At 37.1% G+C, this 22,413-nt stretch overlaps 1 protein-coding gene across 1 annotated transcript in view; it reads right to left on the bottom strand.

Moving 5' to 3' along the window:
* Positions 1 to 22,189, bottom strand: part of hrh1 (histamine receptor H1) — a 75,698-nt gene extending 53,509 nt beyond the window's left edge. The window contains exon 1 of the mRNA XM_039772563.1: positions 21,975 to 22,189. The gene's annotated coding sequence lies outside the window, so the exon portion shown is untranslated. The remainder of the gene's footprint in view (positions 1 to 21,974) is intronic.
* Between the last annotated feature and the right edge of the window lie 224 nt (positions 22,190 to 22,413).

Genomic DNA, 22,413 nt, shown 5'->3' with positions numbered 1-22,413 from the left:
GAAAGAAAAAAGGTTTGTTTTGTTTTGGTGTGTTGTGTGTTACGTTTATCTGTCGTGCTGCCTGCTGTTATTTGAACCTTAATTAATCATTGTGTCCTGGACTGTGTTCGTTTGTGGGGTCTGGATCGTCTGTCTACCTGTGCACTGAGGACTGTGTTGGAATTCATTGGCTTTCCCGGAAGAGAGGAGCGCTCCTGAACCATCCATTCGTCGTGTCCCTTCAGCAGCTACCGGTAGGACTGTGTTTTCCATTCCCTTTCTACATACAGATCGCTGGACTCAATCTCGTCACTTCTCATTTCATCCAGTTTGGTTCTTTCATGGACTTTGCTGTGTGTTTATTGTGTTTATATGTTAAATGTAATTTCGCCGAAGGGGCCAGGGGTGGTATTATGGTTTTCATTTAGTTCATTTAATTTCATTATATTTTTTATTTTTTAATGTTCCCAGCGTGCTTTATTTGGTCTCTGTAGTGTGTGTATGTCGTTCCAAGGCTGGGGTTGTCCCTGGTAATCCACCACTTAAATAAATAAATCACCGTCATATTGACGGTATGAATCTTAGCGGGACTTGACCGCTACAGGTGAAACAAAGGAATGAAATGTCCCACGATTCAGAAGAACACAGACTTTGAATGTGAAAAAGCCTTTAGTTGATGTGACAAAGGTACAAACTGGTCTAGTTAATTGTTGGCATTTTACAGTATTGTTAAAATGGACATTCCCCTTTCTATATGCTTTAAAGAGGAACACGCCCATTTTTTGTGGGCTAAGTGTGTATCAAAAGCACAGATCCATCATTGACTTTCAATAAAAAATGGAAAGAACCATTTTCTTTAGTGAAGTGTCTATAAATGTATTGAAAAGTTCAACAATGGCTTCATGAGTTTTATAGATGAACAATGATCAGATTACTCATTTAAATTGCTACTGCTGGAAATGCTCCAAATGTCTGGTACATAATGGTTCTGGCAAACAGTTGTGTGACTGCTGGACTATGTGTGTTAATAACCTAGGAGACTATATTGGAAAATTATGCTAAAGTAAGAAATGTATTCTGTCTGTATTCATTTTTTACAAATACATTCCTAATGCTTTTTCATTTACTCTCTTATTGGAGAAATTGACTGAATCATTATACAAAACATATTGTAAAATGTTAAAAATTGCTGTAATATCATATCTTGACACAAATATTGTGATATATCGGATTGTGGTGTCTACAGCAGTACCTACCTATATTAGAATTGAGCAAGCTTAAATAAAAAATTAAATTCAGAAAAGATGACTGCAACTCCTGGTCACATGACCTTAAAGTAAGATAAATACCGTCAGGAACTACTGAATGGCAGTTTCCCTGTGGACATTGTGGAATACAGGGCTTTGCCTGCCAGAAGACACCATGAAATACCCTAACCCAGGGGTCCTCAATCACGGTCCTGGAGAGCCGCAGTGGCTGCAGGTTTTTGCTCCAACCCAGTTGCTTAATAAAAAGCACTTATTGCTAAAGTAACACTTCTGCTTCACTTTAGTGATTTTGAGCCCTTATTGCTTAATTTTGTCTTAAACAGCTATTTTAATTGCTCCTTATTATCAATAACATGCAAATGACAAGAGAGAGCAGCATTTCTCCATTTAGCTTATTTACATTTACACCTGTGTGTATTTATCTGCACTATTGGGTTTAATTAAATAATAAAAGTGAAGGACTGAGAATTACTCATCCATTTTAGCCTTCAAATCATTTGCATGATAGAAAGGGAAAGAAAATCTAGGATATGAGAATGACCTGACATAGCAGAGTTAATTTAATTTCATAGCTTGTTAGTGCTTTATTGGCAAGAATTGCTTTCTAATTAAGCAACCAGGTCAGAACAAAAACCTGCAGCCACTGCGGCTCTCCAGGACTGGGATTGAGGACCCCTGCCCTAACCTTTCTTCTTAAAAGTTTTGAGGGAGGACTTCAATGTTTTAACTGCCTAATTGAAATTTACTTTGTGGAACATATCCTAAGACTATGATATGTGGAGCAGAGATATCAAACTCCTGGTTCTTGGACCATTTTAAAACAGCCAATTTCAATGATATTCAAGTACTGTATGACTGTGATGATCATTAATTTTCTTAAAGACCCCTTTTAATGCGTGCTTCATATGTAGATTGCATCTGTTAGCCAAATTACATTTATATCTGGCATTAAAATATTTTCCCAGTTTCTGCTCACATTTATCTGGAGAAGGTACCTCAACTTCACACATGTCACTGATGTTTTTTTAAAGCTGCATAGGTGTCAGCCCCTGCCACCCTTCCTCAGCTTGCCTGACAATTCTTCTGTCTTTTAAGATGACTTAATGACTTGATTGTTTTATGTGGATAGAAAATGAATTTGCACTTCCACAGATGTTAAATGTGATTACAATCTGTTTCTGACCAACTCTGAATGTTGTCTGTGTGGTCCATCACCAGCATTTTTAATGTATGTCTGCTTATTTAATGTGGCCAGGTGCTATCCGATTGTGACACACCAATAATACAAGTGTAAATGGATGTACTTTGTGTCAGCTACAAATTCATTCATTTAATGCTGATTTTGGTCTTGCGGCTGCTAGTATAACTTTAAGAACCACTGCAGTGTACAAGAGAAGACCTTTACAAGAGAGATGCAAGGCAGAATATATAATTGTGATGAATACAGAAGTACCTCACTGTTTTGCTTGTAAAGAAAATGTGGCAGGTTTTGTTATATACCTGATACAGGCCAAAATATATAAAGTGTTATTTTTGACCATATTATTTATATATATATATATATATATATACATACACTGTATAATAATATTGATTTTGACACGCCTAACGTAGGGAGAAACAATCCACTGTTAACTTGCTTTATAGTAAATATATTTTTACTGTATGGAATTAGTCAAAAATATAGTATAAGGTCTTTGTCTGTCAAGAAAGCAATCATTATGTATGATATTGTACATAGATGTTTAGCCTCTACAAAATAAGATACTAATAGAAATAATCTACTAATTAATCTACAGTATCTAAAAATAATTTGGAGACAAACTCATTTTCAGTTTTTTTGCATAGGGAAAAACAAAACCTAAAATAGTCCATGCAACTCAAGAAAGGCTTTGGTTTGGAATAAGGTTAGAAACATTAAAGTAGACACTGTATGAGTTACAGTCCTAGATGCTGAATCTGTCCAAGCCATCCTGAGGGCACAAAGAAGGCATTTATGTAGAGAAGGCTGGTGTAGTCACTGCATGTTTTACAGGAAAAAGTAAAAGCCTTCTGTGATGAAGCAGAATGCTACTTTTCTCAGTCTATCAACATCCTGTGCACCATGTTTTTTCCCCACACAACAGACAAAACTGGTCTTATCAAAAGGGATCCTCATAGTGCATAGCAATATGAAGGTGACAAAAGTCATCATGGACCCAACTGGGAAAAATAATACTCAAGGCTTTCAGAAGGGACACCAGAAGATATTTTCAGCATTATAAATGTATATCAGTCCTAGTCGTGTGTTCTGTTGCCAATATCATGAAAACTGTGTTATACATGCCTAAAAGCAAAGGAGTTGACCAGTCTACTTTCTCTGTTTCTTTTTCAGAACTTCTTAGCCTTACAAAGATAGCTGTTGACACAGATAAAAGAGTTATAAAACAGTGTTTTTTGTCCCTGGATTGATCACTGATGATCATGTGAAAAGAGAAGACCACTGTAAAAACTGTAGAAAGATGGCTAAAATGGCCATAGGGACATCAGAGAACTCATAGCTACTACAAGCTGATGGTGATGCCGCAATGAAACCCACAAAGTTGCTTGCTGGGTTATTTTAAAAATGTGCATCTTAACTCCCGAGTTTAGTCTTTTTTTATTTTATTGATTTTAGCTAGAGGCCAATAACATCCCATACAATCAAGTCAAAATTAACAAAGCAATACATGGCCCAATAGAAAGAGAGGAGAGCCAGCTACCAAAGCTACTCTATAAAATGAACAAGAAAAGAAGGGTATCCTTTTCCTTGAAATGGAAGCTTATTCTAAATTGTTATTGATAAGATCCTGACATATTTTTAAAAAAGTTTTAAATGGATCCTCTATGAGAGAATTTGATTGTTTCCAATTTCAAGTACTGCAGAACATCAGTCACCCACTGACATAAAAGTGGTGGGGTGGGATTCTTCCAGTTGAGCAAGGTAAGTCTATGTGCTAGTAGTTTAGTAAAGGCAATTACAGTTTGCTTGTCCTTCTCCACTTTAAGCCGGTCTGGGAGTACACCAAAACACAGCTGTTAATGGTTTTGAAATGATTGTGACACTGAGGCTGTCTGACAGGCATGCAAAGATTTTTGTCCAAAATGTAGTTAATTTGTTGCACACCCAGGACATGTGGCCCAGTGAGGCTAGAGCTAGACTGCAAAATTCACAGCTTGAAACTTGCTCTGGAAACATTTTGGACAATTTTAAATGAGATAAATGAACTTGATAAAAGATTTTAGTTGAATGATTAAATGCTTTACACATATGGAGCTAGAGTATATTCTTGTGCATGGCTGCTTTCCACTCCTTTTCTGAAATATTAAGTGACAGATCATTTTACCAATGTACGAGTTTAGTTTAAGCTTGTTTGCCTCATAAAGCAACTCACAAAAGTTAAATAGATAGATAGTGTAGTGAACGGCCGGCATTTCAGTCCGGTCGGGACGTCCCTACAAGAAGAAAACAGCTTTTTCAGGGCACTACATCCCCCGGAACGCTAGATTGCAGCTCTCCTGGATGGAAATGGCTCCTCGGATTCCCACAGGGCAGCATGGGACACGGAGGCCATATCCTCATCACTGTTGGATACCGTGGGTGCCGCCATGGGGAGCTCACCAAGATCCAGGGAGATATTATGAGGACGTCAACCCGGAAGTACTTCGGGGCCACGAGGACGGAAGCCTGCAGTACTTCTGGGACGATTGAGGAAAGAAGATGTGATGTTGATCCGGAGAAGAAATACTTCCGGGTCATGAAGTATAAAAGGACTATGGGGAAACCCCAGTAGACTGAGCCGGAGTTGGGTGGGAGTGTGATGGAGCTGCTGGGAGGAGTGGAGGATATTGTTTTATTGATTATTATTATTGTGTTTATTGAGAATTGTGGACAGTGCGGTGCTTTGGACACTTTAGTGAAGAAAAATATTAATAAAATCTTCTTGGTGTTTTTACACGTGTGTCTGGGATGTCTGTCTGACGGGTTCAATGGGGAAGCAGCAACCCCTAGCGTCCACAACAGATAGATAGAGGATAGGTATTTGTCCCCAGGGGAAATTTGGCATTTTATAGAAGCTCTTTAAATAAATAAAATAATAAACAGGTAGTTAAATAAGTAAATATGTAATGTAAATACAGTATACACACACACACACTTTGGTCTGAACACACACCAGAATGACTATAAAGCAAGAAAATTAAAAAGAAAGAAAAGTTCTGACTTGGCTGTCACAGTGAGGCATTATGCAGACATTTGCTGTTGGTATAAATGAGCTCTAGTAGTGTTTCTTGACACACTTCTGCTGAATAATTTGTTGGCTGAAAGTTCCTTGTGGAACAGAAATAATGAGTTCACACTATAAATGACAGTATATAAAATATAAATACCAATTTGATTTGTGATCATTTACAGTATAGTCTTTTCCTTTTGTCCTGTGGAGGGAAACCAGTGTGGAACTGTTACATTTTAAAAACTATAATGTATTAATAAACCACACAGTTGGGTTCATGTTGGGCTTCATCTATGTACTGACATTACAAGATTATGAAATTACAGCAAGTGTTAGGGCTATCCTTTAGATATATTCAGGTTTTTCGGATGTAATGATACCGAGTTCAAGTAGTGAAATGAGGAAAATGTATACAGAGTTCTGGTGATACAAAATAATATACTGCTGCTGGATTATGTGAATTTCCCCTTGGGATTAATAAAGTATCTATCTATCTATCTATCTATCTAATATATTTAAAGTCCTCTGTCTGATTCAGTCAGGATTTTGTTATTGAACACAGCTTTTGAGGGCCACATTATATGCATAATCAGAAAACAGTAGAGGAGTTGCATACTTTTTTTTATTTTATCGAATTTATTAAAATCAAATAACATTCCATACAATCAAGTCGTGTTTTACAAAACTAGGTTTGAAACTAATTAACCCCTACCCCTGACAAAGAGAGATAGGCCAACAAATTAAAACTTAGATAGATATATAGATAGATACGGAAACAAATAAAAATTAATAAAATTAAAAAAAGGGAAGATAATCTGCTTCCTCAATTTAAATGCTTACTCGAGAATGTTATTGATTAAATTGTGCCAGGTTTTGAAGAGGTTAGATCCTCTAAGTGACAATTTGATTTTTCCCAATTTCAGATAATATATAACATCAGTTATCCACCAACTTAAAAGATAAGACTACGTGCCAATAGTGAACTAAAAAGACAATTATAGTTAATTTGTCCTTCTCCACTTTAAGCCTATCTGGAAGTACGTCCACCAAACACAGCTGTTAGTGGATTAGGAGGGATTGTGACTCCAAGGCTATCTGAAAGGCATTTAAAGGTCAGTCAGTCAGTCAATCCTAACACAGGATCACGGGGGTCTGCTGGAGCCAATCTCAGCCAACACAGGCTATAAGGCACGAACAAATCCCGGGCAGGGTACCAGCCCACCACAGGACACACACACACACACACACACACACACACACACACACACACACCAAGCACACTATAGGGACAATTTAGGATCGCCAATGCACCTAACTTGCATGTCTTTGGACTGTGGGAGGAAACATATGCAGACAAGGGGAGAACATGCAAACTCCATGCAGGGAGGACTTGGGAAGCGAACCCAGGTCTCCTTACTGTGAGGCAGCAGTGCTACCACTGTGCCCCTGTGCTGTCCTGCATTTAAAGGTTTTGGTCCATAATTATGTTAATTTGAGGAACAATCAAAACATATGGCCCAATGAGCCTGGAACTTGATTGCAACGTTTGCAGGTTGGATCTTGCCCTGAAAATATTTTGGATAATTTTAAATGAGACAGATGTGCTTGAAATATAATTTTAAATTTAATAATTATATGCTTGGTGCATATGGTTGCTTTTCACTCATTTTCTGAAATGTTGAGTAAGAGATCTTTTTCCCACTGTACTGTGGGATCATTGAAACGGAGGGACTTTAAAAGGTTTTTATATATTGCAGAAATGCTTTCTGAGTCCTCAAGACTGATCATTACCTTTCCGGAGTAAAGGATGGAGGAAGGTGAGGAAAATTGGGCAGATTTTGTTTAACAAGGTTTCTAATTTGGAGGTAGTGAAAGAAATGTGTTGCTGGAAAGTTAAATTAAGAGTGTAATTGTTCATAAACTGCAAAGATGTTGTTATTTAAAGGTCTCTAAATGATTTAATCCAGACATTAAAAAATGCATACATGTGAGATGGTGGAAAAAGGTGGTCATTGTGCAGAGGTGATAGAGAGAAACTTCTCTATCTTGACATACTTCCAACATTAGTTCCACATTCTGAATGAATGATGCACAATTGGGTTGTTAGTATATTGGTGATAACTTGTACTTATTGGAGTACAAAACAAGGAATAGACTTCAGGATTTTATTTCTATTGTGGACAACGCCTGTGTATGTTCATTTATTTGTCTCAATGTCCAGGTTTTTATAGCTTGTATATTTGCTGCCCAGTAATAGAACTGAAAGTTAGGTACAGCTATGTCACCTTTGGACTTTGATCTTTGTAGGGTCGACCTTTGGATATTTTGAATTCCAAATTAATGAGGTAATGATTGAATCAAACTTCTTAAAAATGTTTCATTGATGCATATTGGCATTTTCTGAAATAGAAAAAGAAGCTTAGGAAAGATATTCATCTTAAAAGTGTTAATTCTTCCAGCTAAAGTGAGATGAAGGGTAGATCATCTGTGCAAGTGTTGCTTAATTTTTTTTCCATACAGAAAGCAAAGTTTTGTTGATAAAGAGCTTCATGTTTACTTGTAATGTTTACCCCTAGGTATTTAAACTGATCTGTGATGATAAACTGTAAGGTGTCCAATCTAATAGTGTGTGCTTGAGACTTCACTATAAAGAGCACACTTTAATTCACATTAATTCTCAGACTAGAAATCTTTTGAAATTCTGTTAGTGCTGTTAGGACTGCAGGTGTAGTTTTTTGTTGATAGGATATACAGTATATAGTACCATATCAACTGCATATAGTGAAATGTTCTGTTCAAGTCCTTCTCTGATAATCCCCTTTATCTCATAAGCATTTCGACAGTGAACTGCCAGTGGCTCAACGACAACAAAAAGCAGTGGTGACAAGGGGCATCCTTGTCTAGTACTATGTTCCAGTTTAAAGTAGTCTGAAATTAATACAGACTGAAGCTTCTGGATTTGTATACAGTAGTTTGATCCATGCACAAATGTTCGTGCTAAACTGAAATTTCTCAAATGTAGTGTAAAGGTAGTTCCATTCAAACATATCAAATGCTTTTTTTCCATCAAACGTTAATAATATCTCTGGGTGTTAGACTTTTTGGATGAATATATTACATTAAACAGGCATTGAAGATTGGAAGCTAAGTGTCTGCCTTTAATAAATCCAGTTTGGTCTTGTGATATTACCGAAGGAAGCACTTTCTCAAACATTCTATCAGGACTTTGGAGAGTATCTTAACATCATTATTCAGAAGCGAGACTGGTCTGTATGATGCACATTTTAACAAGTCTTTATTTTACTTTGGAAAGATAGTAATTAATGGTTGGCAAAGTTTGAGGAAGAATTTCATTGTCTCTACCTTGTATAAATGTTGGTAATGAGAGGGGAGCTAACTTAATTGAGATTTTTTTATAACATTTGACAAGGTAGCCATCAGGGCCTGCTAATTTCCCACTCTGAAGTGAGTTTATAGCATCTAGTAATTCTGATAGTGCCAGAGGATTATCCAGTTCCACTGCACTGAGAGTATCTAGTCATGGTATTTGTAATGCATCCAGAAACACATTTGATTGTGTCTTGTCTTCATTAAACTGAGCAGAATATAAGGACTTGTAGTAGTCTCTAAATGTGTGCATTATATTTTTATGGTCAATGATTTTGTTTCTGTCTGTGTTGGTGATTGCAGGGATTGCCCTGTGAACTTGCTGCTTGTGAATTTGTTGAGCTAAGGTTTTATTAACTTTCTTTCCATGTTCATGGTAATGATGTCTTGATTTAAAAATGAGTTGTTCTGTTTCTTTAGTTGTTAAGAGGTTGATTTCTAAATGCAGAGCCTGACTTTTCCTATGAAGTGTCTCATTTGGACACCTGGCATGTTCTCGATCTATTCTGGTAATTTCACAGATTAGCTCTGATACCTTCTTGTTTTCCAATTTATTTTTGTGGAAAAGATATGAGATAATTTGTCCTCTTAAGAAAGCCTTCAGAGTTTCCAAGACTATTCCTGCAGAGACCTCTGAGGCTGTATTTGTCTCTAAAAAAATTGATTTGTTTGGATATAAATTCTGTACAGTTCTTATCTGCTAATAAAAGTAGGTTAAGACACGATCTGTGAGATCAGTATATGGGGCATAATGATTTGAGCTCCATGATCAAATGGGCGTGGTCAGAGATAACAACAGTGTTGTACTTACAAGATTTAATTGTAGGCAAAAAAATTTTATCTATAAAGAAATAATCAATTCTTGAGTAGCAGTGATGCACTGGTGAGTAGAAGGAATATGCTCTTGAGTTTGGGCTTGGAAATCTCCAGTGGTCTGATAAGTTACAAACTGTGTAATTGTCTTTGCAGTATTAAATGTCATTGCCCCTGTGGCAGGTGACCTATCTAGGTCTGGATTTAAAATACAATTTAAGACCCCAGCCATTATAATTTTATGAGTGTTCACATTGTGAATGGATGCAAATACATTTTGGATGAAGTCCTTATCATCTACATGGGGTGCATAGATATTTATCAAAATCACTTTACAGTTAAATAAATTGCTCATGATGATCACATATCTCCCTTCAATATCATATTCTACATCTGATACTACAAATGAGACTGTTCTAAATATAAGAATCCCCACACCTCTAGTTTTCTTTGTAAAGCTGTAATGGAATATTTGGCCAGTCCAGTCTCTGTGCAGCTGAAACTCAGCCTTGCTTAATAAGTGGGTGTCTTGTAAAAATACTATTTTAGTATTTAGTCCTGTTAGGTGAGAGAATATTTTCTTTATCTTTAATTTGTGATTGATACCTTTAACATTCCAGCTCACAAAGTTAACTGTTTGGTCATGGAGACATTGCTTCCAAACTTTTGTTGTCATTTTGTTGTCCTAATTTAAGATAAGAGAGCTTTGACCTTAATTTCCAATTTTCCCAGAAGTCATTGCCATGAAGCCTATTGTTGTGTTGGCACTTATAATTATAAGGATTAAAAGAATAGATTAGAAATATCTTGCTCTCTTCTCTCCCCCCCGTCCCCCCACCCCCCCATTTTGCCTCCCCAAATGAGGCCACACTTCAAAGTCCTAGTCCTCTGACATACCTAGAGACACAACACATCCAAAGCAAAACAATCCCCCCAGCAGCAGTGTATAAGGATTAAAATAGAGATATCTATTGACAATACAATCTAAATGCTATAAGTATAAAATATAATCTTAAACAGTCTTGAGAGAGTAAACCCAGGGAATGATGTTGAAAAGTAGGCCTGGGTAAGCATAGTAAGCCCTAATACAATAAATGAAGGGTATGATGTTAAACAGTTCCATAAAAACAAATGTACACATACATGCATATAATTGTAATTAAAATGTAAACAGGAAGTGGCAGAAAAGGAAATAGGATGTATAATTATGGTACCAGTATCATTGCAAGCTGATCAAACAGCAGGTAAGAACTTGCCATGCCAGAACCAGTTGCTACTCACAATTGTATTTCAAAAAAGTATCAGGATCGTTTTCTTAGCTCTTTTTCTGCTTCCTCCATAGAAGTAAAAATGTAGAGTGTGCCTTGAATGTCTACTATCAGTTTGGCAGGATACAAGAGGCTGTATTTGATCTTGGCTTTCCGTAAGCGCTGTTTAATGTTGTAAAATGAGGCACACATTATATTTGAAAATAACCACATTCGTATCCTCTTCTTTCTGTCTGATACGTAACATATTTTATTTAAATTGTAATTTATCAAAACACACAATGAGAGTACTAGGTTTTGAGGTATTAGATCCACATATCTGGTAAGCTGCTTCTATCTCGGTGTCTGATTTGAATTCCTCTCCAATTATTTTAGAGAATAATTCAGCTGCGAATTTTACTGGGTTTGGACTTTCACGATTCTCAGGGAGACCTTCGATTCTAATATAATTCATTCTGCATCCATCTTCCAATGCAGCTAGTCTGTCTCCAAATGCTTTGCATGTGAAATTTGCAGCTGTTGCTTTTCCATCAGCAGTAGATACCAGTTCTTCAGATACTTCAATACGGGCCGTGAATGTTTACTTAATGTCTTCAAACCAATTGCTGTAAATGTATTCTCAAATTAGACACATTTGCTTGTATTTTTTCCTAAATTTTTTTCTAGCTTACCTTTTAAGGTTGCCTGAAAGTGATTATTTAAATGTTTTTCCTGGTCTTTAATATCCTGAAGCAGCTTCTCGTTTGCCTTGTGTATGTCCTTTATGTCTTTCATTACATCATTTATGTATATCTTTATTTATATCTTTCTTTAAATCATTCTTGAGCTCCTTTATGTCTTGAGCCATGGCCATTGCAGTGATCATTACCTTCAGTTCAGACAGATCGTTTCAGTGGCAGGCCCAGTTGGAGTTGATGTTCCTGACTTGCAGGGAGTAGTTGACAACGTGCACGGTAAGGCCATTTTCATTTTCAATGAATGTTCTGGAATCGACGAGTTCTCTTGGCCTGACTCGCTTGCACACTTGTTCCCACTTTCACTTTCAGCTGAGACAATGCAGCAGCGTTAGGTCCTGGGAAATCTGTGCTTTCACCTGTGTGTTCCAGGTCAGTCGCCGAAAGGCTGTACCTTGAGCTTGGACTTAATGTCTGTCTAGGCTTGGATGAAGCTTTAGCTGTCTTTTCCATTTTTTTCTAAGCCCTTTTTCTGCCACTCATGTTTATATATGCTTGCATATACTGTAATTGAACCTTCTCATGTTGCGTAAATACAGGATATCTCGGGATGATAAAAAAACAAACAAACAAAAAAAAAACACCACTGTTAACGGAGTTCCACTTCTGATGTCCATCTCCCGTAACGAACGAGACCAACTCTCAGGAGTTGTATACTTTGAGGAGAAACTTGTAAGTTCCTAGGGCTAGAAGCCATTATATTATCAAATCAGAGTTAGTGTTAAGCCTCTTGGATGCAGCTATCCATATAACAAGCAAGCTCAGAATGAAGATGCACCGGCAGTGGGATAGTTCCCGTGTGGGATACAGGAAAGATTTTGTTTGCTTTCATTCATTTATAATTTGGACAAAATAAGACTGAAGTACAATGATTCATGTAATAAAATGAAAGACAGTGACATCTTCTGTTATGATGATTTTATAGTGCCAGTCATGTTGCTCTTTATTTCTCTGATATTGATCGAGCAACCACAGCAAGATGAATGCTCCACTAAAATATTGTAGACAAGTTTTAACGTCACCACTCATCATCAGATGCCTCCTTATAAACAATGAACTAAAGATTCACCTATATTCATATTCTAATATATCTAGCAACATCACTGAAGACCCAATGGAAATGGGCAGTGACAGCCGGTGCCCAGATAAAAATGATTAATTATCATTGCATGTTTTTAAAGCAGCAATAGGCAAAGCAGTGGTTAGCAATGCTGTCTCAGGGATCTAGCATTCTTGGTTTGAATACTATACCTAATCATCTTCTGTGCAGAGTTTGCCCATTTCCCCATGTCTGTGTTTTTTTTTTTTCTGTCCAGATATTCCCACATACCCAAAGACAGACTGGTTAGACTAACTGGCAATTTCAAACTGGACCTGCATTGCTGTGTTATGTGAGTGGGCCCTGAGATGGACTGGCTCACTACCCAGGGCTGTTTCCTGTCTTAAGCTTAGTGATGCTGGGATTTTATCCTGCTTCAAAACATAGAACCAACCAACAGTAAAACTAAAACACCTCATTCCATGATGAATTAAGTCATATAGTAAAAGTTACACAGTAGTGCATTTCACTACCCTACCCCATCTGTACATACATAGGAATGTTTGTAAAAGAACATTTTGACACAGAAACACTACACTGTATTTACATTCAGTGTTTCAAGACCTTCAGTAAATTATCCAAAACATGAAATGTCTACCCATTTTCTGATTCATTTGATCCAGTTCAGGGTCACAGGTCATGGGGTCCTTTGTGAAAGGATTAGGTAGAGGGCAAAAACCAGCCCAGAAAAGGGTGAAAGTCCATCACAGTGCACATTCACACATACAAAGATACAATTTTACTAACTTGCACACTTTGGGGGTTTGAAAGTAAAACCTGAACAACTGGAGGTGATTGTATGCAGAAGAAGCCACAACCCTGGAAATTTGACCCAGCACTGTTAATCACTATGTTATATTGTTGCCCTGTGTACACAGCATGCAAAAAGTAATTTCACTAAAGTAAAATAGCAGAACTGTCTACTGTACTGGAGAACTCATTTGACCCTTGATAAGTTATCTTTCTTTCCTTTCCTCTGAAGCACTTCTCAAAGAAAATTGTATGTATATGTTTACTTTGTGTCATTGTTTATCATTCCAAATTATTTTTGCACATTCACCATGACAGACACTATACCAAAAATACTCTTTTTTATTTGATGCCATGTTGAATTATACTCATTATATACTGTTGTCAGAGTGTGTTTAAGTAATACAGTAATCTGCAGTGGAAAATAAATCTGTTCAATATTAAAACAAAATTAGTGCAACATCAGGTCAACGTAGTGGCTAGCATGTCTAAGTTTGACAACCTATATGGTCACTGTCTGTTTGGAATTTGCACATGGGTTTTTCTCCAGTTTTTCACTCCTCACTTCCAAAGATGTTCACCCTAAGTTAATCAGTAATGCTAAATTGTCCCATCTGATTGCATGCATGAGTGGAACCTGTGATAAGCAGGCACCCAATAGAAAGCGTATTCCTGCCTTGCACTCAATACTACTGGAAAAGGCCCACCACAAGTCTAAAATATATTTCTTTGACTAAATTACACGCTTCCCTTTCTTTATATGACACACTGAAAAGATGGGTCACTACTCTCCTCCCTGAAAGACATGCAATTATATCCAGATGGGTGTTTAGATTTGTTCCCAGAGAATAGGGAATGGTGAAGGCTTTAACATAAATTGTTCAGACTAGCACACCTTAAAGATAACTACATCACACATGAGTGTTTAAGTGTCAAATTAGAGGGCAAACAAGGTGCTTTTTCACCCTTTATAATAAACAACATACTTTTCAATTCAGCTTGTAGAGACATACACAAAGAGATAGGAACCATTTTCTGTATTTCAAAAAGCAAGTCATTCAAGGCAGAGAGGTATAATACACAAATTCCCTCTTCCCTCTGCATGTGAAAATTGTTGAAAAGCCACGCTTTTGCAATTTTTAATTTAGTCTGCAAAAAGGGGCAACATACACAGCTCAAAAAGAATTAAAGGAACACTTAAATGACACATTGGATCTCAATGAACAAAACATTTAAGTGAAAAATCTTTACTGAGTAATATGTAATACTTGCAATTGTTGAGAACAAACTGATGTGACAACGGTCAATGGAAACCAAAATCAACTCATTGAAGGCTGAAATCAACTTAACACAGAAAATTAAAGTAAAAAATTGATATCACAGCCTGATCCAACTTGCGTGAATTTCATTACGGCAACTCATAATGTGACTCAGTATTGTGTATGGTCCCCACATGCCTGTGTGCACTCCCAACAATGTCTAGGCATGCTCCTGATGAAACAGTGGATGGTGTCCTGGGGGAATCTCCTCCCAGACCTGGATCACGGAATCAGTGAACTCCTAGACAGTCTTTGGTGCTATTTGGCGGGGTTGGATGCACCAATACATAATGTCCCAGAGGCACTCAGTTGGATTCAGGTCTGGGGAACTTGGGGGCCAGTCAATGGCATCAATACCTTCATCATCCAGGAACTGCCTTACACACTCTGGTCACATGTGGCTGGGCATTGTCCTGCACCAGGAGAAACCTAGCGCCCACTGAACAATGGCTCTTAAGATTTCATTGCTGGTACCTAACAGCAGTCAGGATACCGTTGCTTTGCAAATGGAGGTCTGTGCATCCCTCTAAGGATATGCCTCCCCAGACTATCACTGACCTGCTGCCAAATCGGTCACGCTGGATGATGTTGGAAGGTGCATAACATTCACCATGGAGTCTCCAGACTCTTTCATGTCTGTCACATGTGCTCAATATGAACCTGCTTTCATCTGAAAAGAGAATAGGGCAGAGCTGCCAATTGTGGTATTCTCTGGCAAATGCCAATTGATGGTGGTGGGCTGGGAGCACAGGTCGCACTAGAGAACAATGGGCACTCATGCCACCCTCACAGAGTCTGATTCTGACAGTTTGGTCAACTTAAAAGCAATGCAATTGCTCTTTTAGCATGCAAAATCTAAACAATGCTCTCCTCTATGCACAAAGGCACATACAAAAGAGTCGAAAGGAATATCATTCTGACCTCTGTACAACTGCTGAACACTTAGTGTAAGCATAGACAGGAATGCTGCAAAGGTTTTATTATTTCAGGCAATTACATTGTTTGTTTCCAATACAAGACTTTATAGACTATATTACACAATATTTTCTACACATAATATGTAGTTCACTGAATTTTATTAAATGGCTGCATAGTGCATTTTACACTTTATAAGTCTAATAAGATCCATGACCCCATCTAGTTTCGAACCTGCTTAATCTGCTTCAGGGAATACATTCTTTTAATTATATAGCTAAAACATAACATTTTTTAAAACAACTTTTCCCATTCAGGGTTGCTAGGAGCAAACCCTGGATAGGGTACAAGTCCGTCATATGATGTTTCACTGAACAAATAAACATGCGTAATTCTAATATATGATGATTTAATTTAGCATTAATCAGATACTGTATGAAATATTTCTAAATATGTAATATGTGGCTTTAAGACTGCACTATGTTAAACAATAATGCTGTTAATTACTATGAAATATCCATCCCACCATGCATTTTCTTAATCATCTTGTGCAGGTCAAGATTTTACACTAAGAATGATACTACTGGGTTTAAACATTTAAGAAACATACAGTACAGCCAAAACCCTCATTTTCATATTGTTTTCAATAACCTTGAGAAATTCTAATAGGCAATAGGAACAAGTGTTTTGCACGATATACATATTAGGTCTGATGGCTTTTGACTGAAGTTAATGTCTCTCTTTAACCAACTGCAAACAGAAAGCCTAAATCCCTGACCACCTCGTAGTGTAAAAGGCTTGTTATTCAGAATTGATAACACAGGGATTGCTACTTCTGCAATTTTTTATGGATTTATAAGGTATCACAGACTTTCTAGTTTAAGCCATTGTGGCCTGCAGAGGGCGCAAATGCTACCCAAACCCAACACAGACAGATGCAGGACACAAATGGAATACACTTGCTTTTATTTTTTTCTTTTTCCATGTGGGAAACACCTTCCCCACATTTCCCAACTGTATAGCACAGTTTCAGCACAGCACAAAAGCACAATTCCCTTCTTTCTTTGTCCTTCTCCTCTTTCTGTCTCTTCACCTAAACACCTCTTAACAAGCTTCGCCCTCTTCCACACGACTCTGGCTCCTGAAGTAGTGGCTGCTGGGTCCTATTTTATGATACCCAGAAGTGCTTCAGCCAAAGGCTAAGCAACCATCCAGGCACCTCCTGGTGATGGCCACTGGCTGCAGCAGGGTTGAGCTTCCATAATCCAAACCCGTGGCCCCGCTAGGAGATAATGTCCTAGATAAGCTCTCTCTCCCAGTCCTTCCAGTAGAGAGGAGTCCTGGCCTGTCAAGGGCCCCGGCCGTACACCACACCATTTTGAAAATAGGAATGTTTGGCTGTTTATTGATCGACAGCCTCATATAGCACATCTGTGAGACCAGTCAAAACATGACTTAGCACTAAAAAACAACATAATACCTGCTTTTAAGGCAGAGAGCTACTGTACACACTACATACTTGACTAAAACTATACCAAGAACAGCAGCTAGATGCGATTTGAAACTAATGCCCAATCACAACAATAATATTCACTCAATATATGCCCCAAGCCCTTATATATGACTAAAACATGTCTCCTACCTTCAGTCATTACATTTCTCAAGAAAAACTATGGTAAGCAAGTGCTAACTGTAAAGTGGCATATATGCAAAGCACATTTTACTTAGGGGTAATGGCAAAATAGTTTCAAGGAAAATCAAAACAACATACTACCAAGCAAGAACTGCTGCTGCATTTTAGTTTAACAAAATGTTAATTCTGTTCTTCTATATCTCTCTCTCTCTCATTATTTTCTACAGAGACTTTATTACCAAGTAGCTTCATTACAAAAAAATATATATATATATATATATATATATATATATATATATATATATATATATATATATATATATATATATAAACCATTACTAATGTTTTCATGTCAACACATCCTCAAATATGCTAAAACTGGAATACGGACAGGGATTTACAAGTATATTTTAGAATAATTAATTCAAGGCCAGTTAGTATCTGATTCAAACAACAAATCTTTTGTTGCTCTTTTCTTGTGTATGAACTATCCCAAAGATTTTACAAGTACAATTTGCATATAAAATTCTTCACACTGATGCTTTACCAATGAATGACAGGTAGGTTAAGCAATATACTTATGTTTACAAAGGGAATCACAATTGGAAGCTGAAACAGCAACCTTGTTATTTTCAATGCAACTGTCTTAGCCAGGAACATTACACTGTCTGTCTAGGATGTGATTCTATTACAGCCCCTGTATGTCCATTGCTGGCTTTATTCACAGACATACCAAGTCACATTTGGCCAATTTAGAGTTGTAATACTCAAAAAGATCTAAGAAGAAAACACCAGTATTCTTGTGTTGTTTATCCTTATATGTTTTTTCTCGGCATTAAGAAGTCATTGTAGAGCTTCAACAGAAGCTTCAAGTACAATGCTGTTTTGACTAACGCAACGAAGAACATGAAAACTCCAGACAAAAAGTACCAAAACCAGAATTCTAAAGTTATATGGCAACAATGCTACTGTACTTCTCCAATGATAAAATTTTCTCTTTCTTTCTCTTTTTTTGTTATGGGTTAATTTAATCTGAATTAGATGCTAAACAATGCTACATATCCTCTCTCTGACATACCAACACTGAGTACTTTCAGCCAACGATTTATTCAACAGAAGTGTGTCAAGAAATGCTACCTGGGCTCCTTTATCCCAAAAGCTGTATCCCTGCATAATGCTTTACTGTGATTGCCAGCCAAATCAGAAGTTTTCTTTCTTTTTAATTTTGTTGCTGTGTAGTCATTCTGGTGTGTATACTTATTTATTTACTTATTTCTTTATTTATGTATTTATTCAAAGAGTTTCTGTAAAAATGTCAAAAGTTCTATCTAATCTAAATTTTTTTTCATGATGTGGCTTGTAATCAACTGGCATCCCAGCAAGAGCTGACTTCTGTTGTGAAATTTCAGTCATCTGTGATCCTGAGCAGAAAATAGACTGATTCTACTTGCAATCAAGTGTCTGCCACTTTTCACAATAATTATCATTTATATATCAGGCTCTTGGGGTACCCTCCTCCTTTTATAACCATCTTCGGAATTATACTGAATGGAACATCCTAGCATAATGAACACTCCAGTGATAGCTTTCGTTACACAGATAGATAACCATCTTATCTTGCTCATTTGGAAGAGTGCCACTCCACCCTTTATATAATATTGAGAGCAAGATGTGTTGTAGTACTTGAGCCTTGAAAATATTTAATTTTGCTTAAAAAATGTATAACTCAGGTATTTTAACACATGGCAGCCCTTTATCAACATGGTCCTTAAGCAGAACTCTCTGCACTACTGGCTGTAGTTATTTATATACTGTAAGTATCCATTGGCTTTGCTATTGCTTGACTGTTAAACTATTTCTTCATTTTTTTTTGTCTCTCCAATTTCTTTTTCACTGATGAGGCAGTGATGCTTCACTTGACTATTGCCCCACTAATCAGACTAAGTGTACTTAAACATTTGAACAGATTTATTAAATCAAATTGAGCTTATGTGTAATACATGACCACCCAGTATACTCTTTCTAAATTATAAATATTATAATATTTTAAAAATTATTTTCTAAAATAAAAGTTTAAGAAAATGGTTTAATTAAAAGAAAAAATAGAAATGGCTTTTTCCAAGCAATGAAAACAATAGAATCACAGTGCTGAAAGTTAGCCACCAAACTTTGTTAAATCTAGGTTCTTTCAAAATGTGTACCTAATGACAGCTTTACTGCTTTTCATCACACTTGCTTATACAGATTAAACTGAGCTGTCATACTGTACAGAGGTGCCATTAATTATGCTCCATCATTTCATATAAAGGCTATTTGCTGTGCTTTCTTGGTCATGTTGGGCATTTTATCGATTTGAATCACCACAAACTGCTAACAAAGCACTCGTAAATATAAGTGAACTCAAAATTCTCATTTACTGTATAACTGCACTGTTAACATTAGCAAAAATGAGGAAAAGAATCAACCTTTACTATACACAAGTAAAACTAAAAACGTACTCTCTAACAATACAACAAAAACATTTGCTAGCTTTAGAGTAGCAATGTGTATTAATAAATACATACACAAATTCTAATTGTGATTAAAATATATTTTCGTTTGATTTGGTCTATGTGCACCATTTCCAAAGCTTTCACAATTAAGAGATATTTGCACAACGCTAATTGTTTATTTTCTTTATTATGTTTAAGTATTTTCTGTTTTGTGTGTTATTATAAGTATACTATATTTCCATGATGTATATTTTAATATGTGTACTTCCACTGGTCCTTTTTGTGTCCTATATTTGCTTGGCTTGACTCCAGTTGCCCTGAGACCCTGTTCTTAATAAACAGGTTAGGCAGATGGATGGATGGATTTGTGTACTTCCTTTGAATGTGACAATTTGTGAAGTGCTCAGAATGGTGATTTGAGAGGGTCGATTGCATTTACTTATCTTTCTGTGCATTATGGTGTCAATGTAGGGATTCTACAGAAGCTTCAGGACCAATGTTGTTTTGGCTCATAAAAGTGAAAGTGCCTACACCAAGGTATTCCAACTCTTGGGGCAGCATGAGAGTAATTAGGCTAGATTAAACCTTTCCCTTCAGTTTACATTTACACTTTCTAATTAAATTCCAATAACAAACTCTCTTTCCTTCACCCACAAAAACTTGTATTAATACAAACTGAGAAAGTAAGTTATACAGTATTTCAAGCACATTTTTTGAACTTAAATTATTTTATAGGTTTATAGAATCATTATTGTTACATTTAAACAAGACAATTAATGTATTAAGCTGCACAAATCTACATGGCAGTTTGTGGCAGAATGACTTCATTATAAACCTGCTGTGCTATGAGACCAATGATGCAAATTTGGAAGATTCATGAGCAATCTACAAAATGATGACTGTGCCTAGATCTTTTGTAAATGAAGAAAATGATAATGAAATTCTGAGTTTTAGGTGAACTCATTTTGCAATCCTGTATTGAAATACCCTAAATTTGTGAAACAGATCAATAGCTGATTGGCTATGATTGAGAAATAACACACCATGCTCTTCTGTATTCTAATATTACGGTGTTTAAACATCCACGCACCTGGTTTACAAGGCCAAACACTGTATAGACTTTGCACAGTGTCCCTATGCCTACATGATTTCCACTGGGCACTACATATAATTCCAATAATGGAATTCTATAAACTCTTCATGTATGCCTCTAAACTTGGGTGTATTCAGCCAAGGATAAGCATTACAATAGATTTGGTTCCTGCCTTGCACTCACTCCTGCTGGGACAGTCTAGTACTACCAATTTCCTTGTAGTGAAATAAACAGATTTAGAATTTCAACAGATGATTCATTATACATTCTTCATTCTCTTTGCCCATTGCACTATTATAATTCAGTAGTCTTACACAGTGGTTGTCAAAACTTTACATTTTTAAATTTATTTTAATTAAAGAAACTTCAAAGTTGCTCTACAACTAGTCTGCCTAGCACAGCATTTAAACACGTTGATATTTTTGTGTACAAACACAATTTCTTCATTTACGTAATAATTTAGGATTTTAGATGATCACTGTAAATGTTTTTGTTACAGTTTTTAACATACCGTTACGTTCTGCAGATTTAAGTAACGTACTCGTCAAATACCCGCTTTGTTCCGTTATACGTGTGTTACCTCCATCCATTTTATGACTCGCGCATCAAGTTCATGGTCTTGGATAATTACAGCTAATCCGGGTAGCACTGGGCTCAAGAGGGGTATTTCATCACGGACGAATAGCCAGTCCAATCAGGGGGACGCGTTTTGTAGCCGAATTTTGCGGCTGTCAATCCTTTAAAATGTGTTAGCACACTCTGGAGCTTCTGGCAAGCATTCCACGTGCTTAGCGTCACTGTCCTCCAATGTACGTACTTAGCCCGAAGTGACAGACCTGCTTTTGACAGAACGACTCAAAGGTGTCCAGACTCATTCTACACCGCGACCCGTGCGGACAACCAACTTTGGGGACAAGACCGGGAACACCTGCAGCCACACGCTATAAAGTACCGAAAAGAAGAGTTATTCTTACCCCTGCATGAGCCAGGGGCGCCCCCAGAGAGCACAGTTGTCTTCTATCCTTCCTCCTTCCCCTTCCGTCTCCGTCTACTCGTCCGCACAGCACCGCTTTTTCAAAGGACTCTCGAGTATCCCTTGAGCTGAGCTCGTAGTCAGTCAGAAGCTCGACTCCGCCGCTTGGGCACGCGCTGGAAAAGGGCGGGAGCAGACTACTAGAGAGTGAGTGTCTTTCGCTCCTGGGGAGGACTGGTGGTCGCATCAAAGACGACCCGATCTGTGCACACACTGCTTACATCATCGGCAGCTTCTCGGACAACTTCATTATCTTATTCAGTTGGTGTGAGTTGGGGATGACACTGATGGAAGATTTATATAGTCGGCATTTTCAGTTTTTATACAAAACTACCCTGACTTTTATATTACTTCACTGCTAAACGGACATAAAAAAATAC

The sequence above is a fragment of the Polypterus senegalus genome, chromosome 12 (assembly GCF_016835505.1).
Source record: "Polypterus senegalus isolate Bchr_013 chromosome 12, ASM1683550v1, whole genome shotgun sequence".
NCBI lineage: Eukaryota > Metazoa > Chordata > Cladistia > Polypteriformes > Polypteridae > Polypterus > Polypterus senegalus.
Note: the sequence above shows the minus strand (reverse complement) of the source record. Positions and strands in the feature narration are given on the sequence as shown.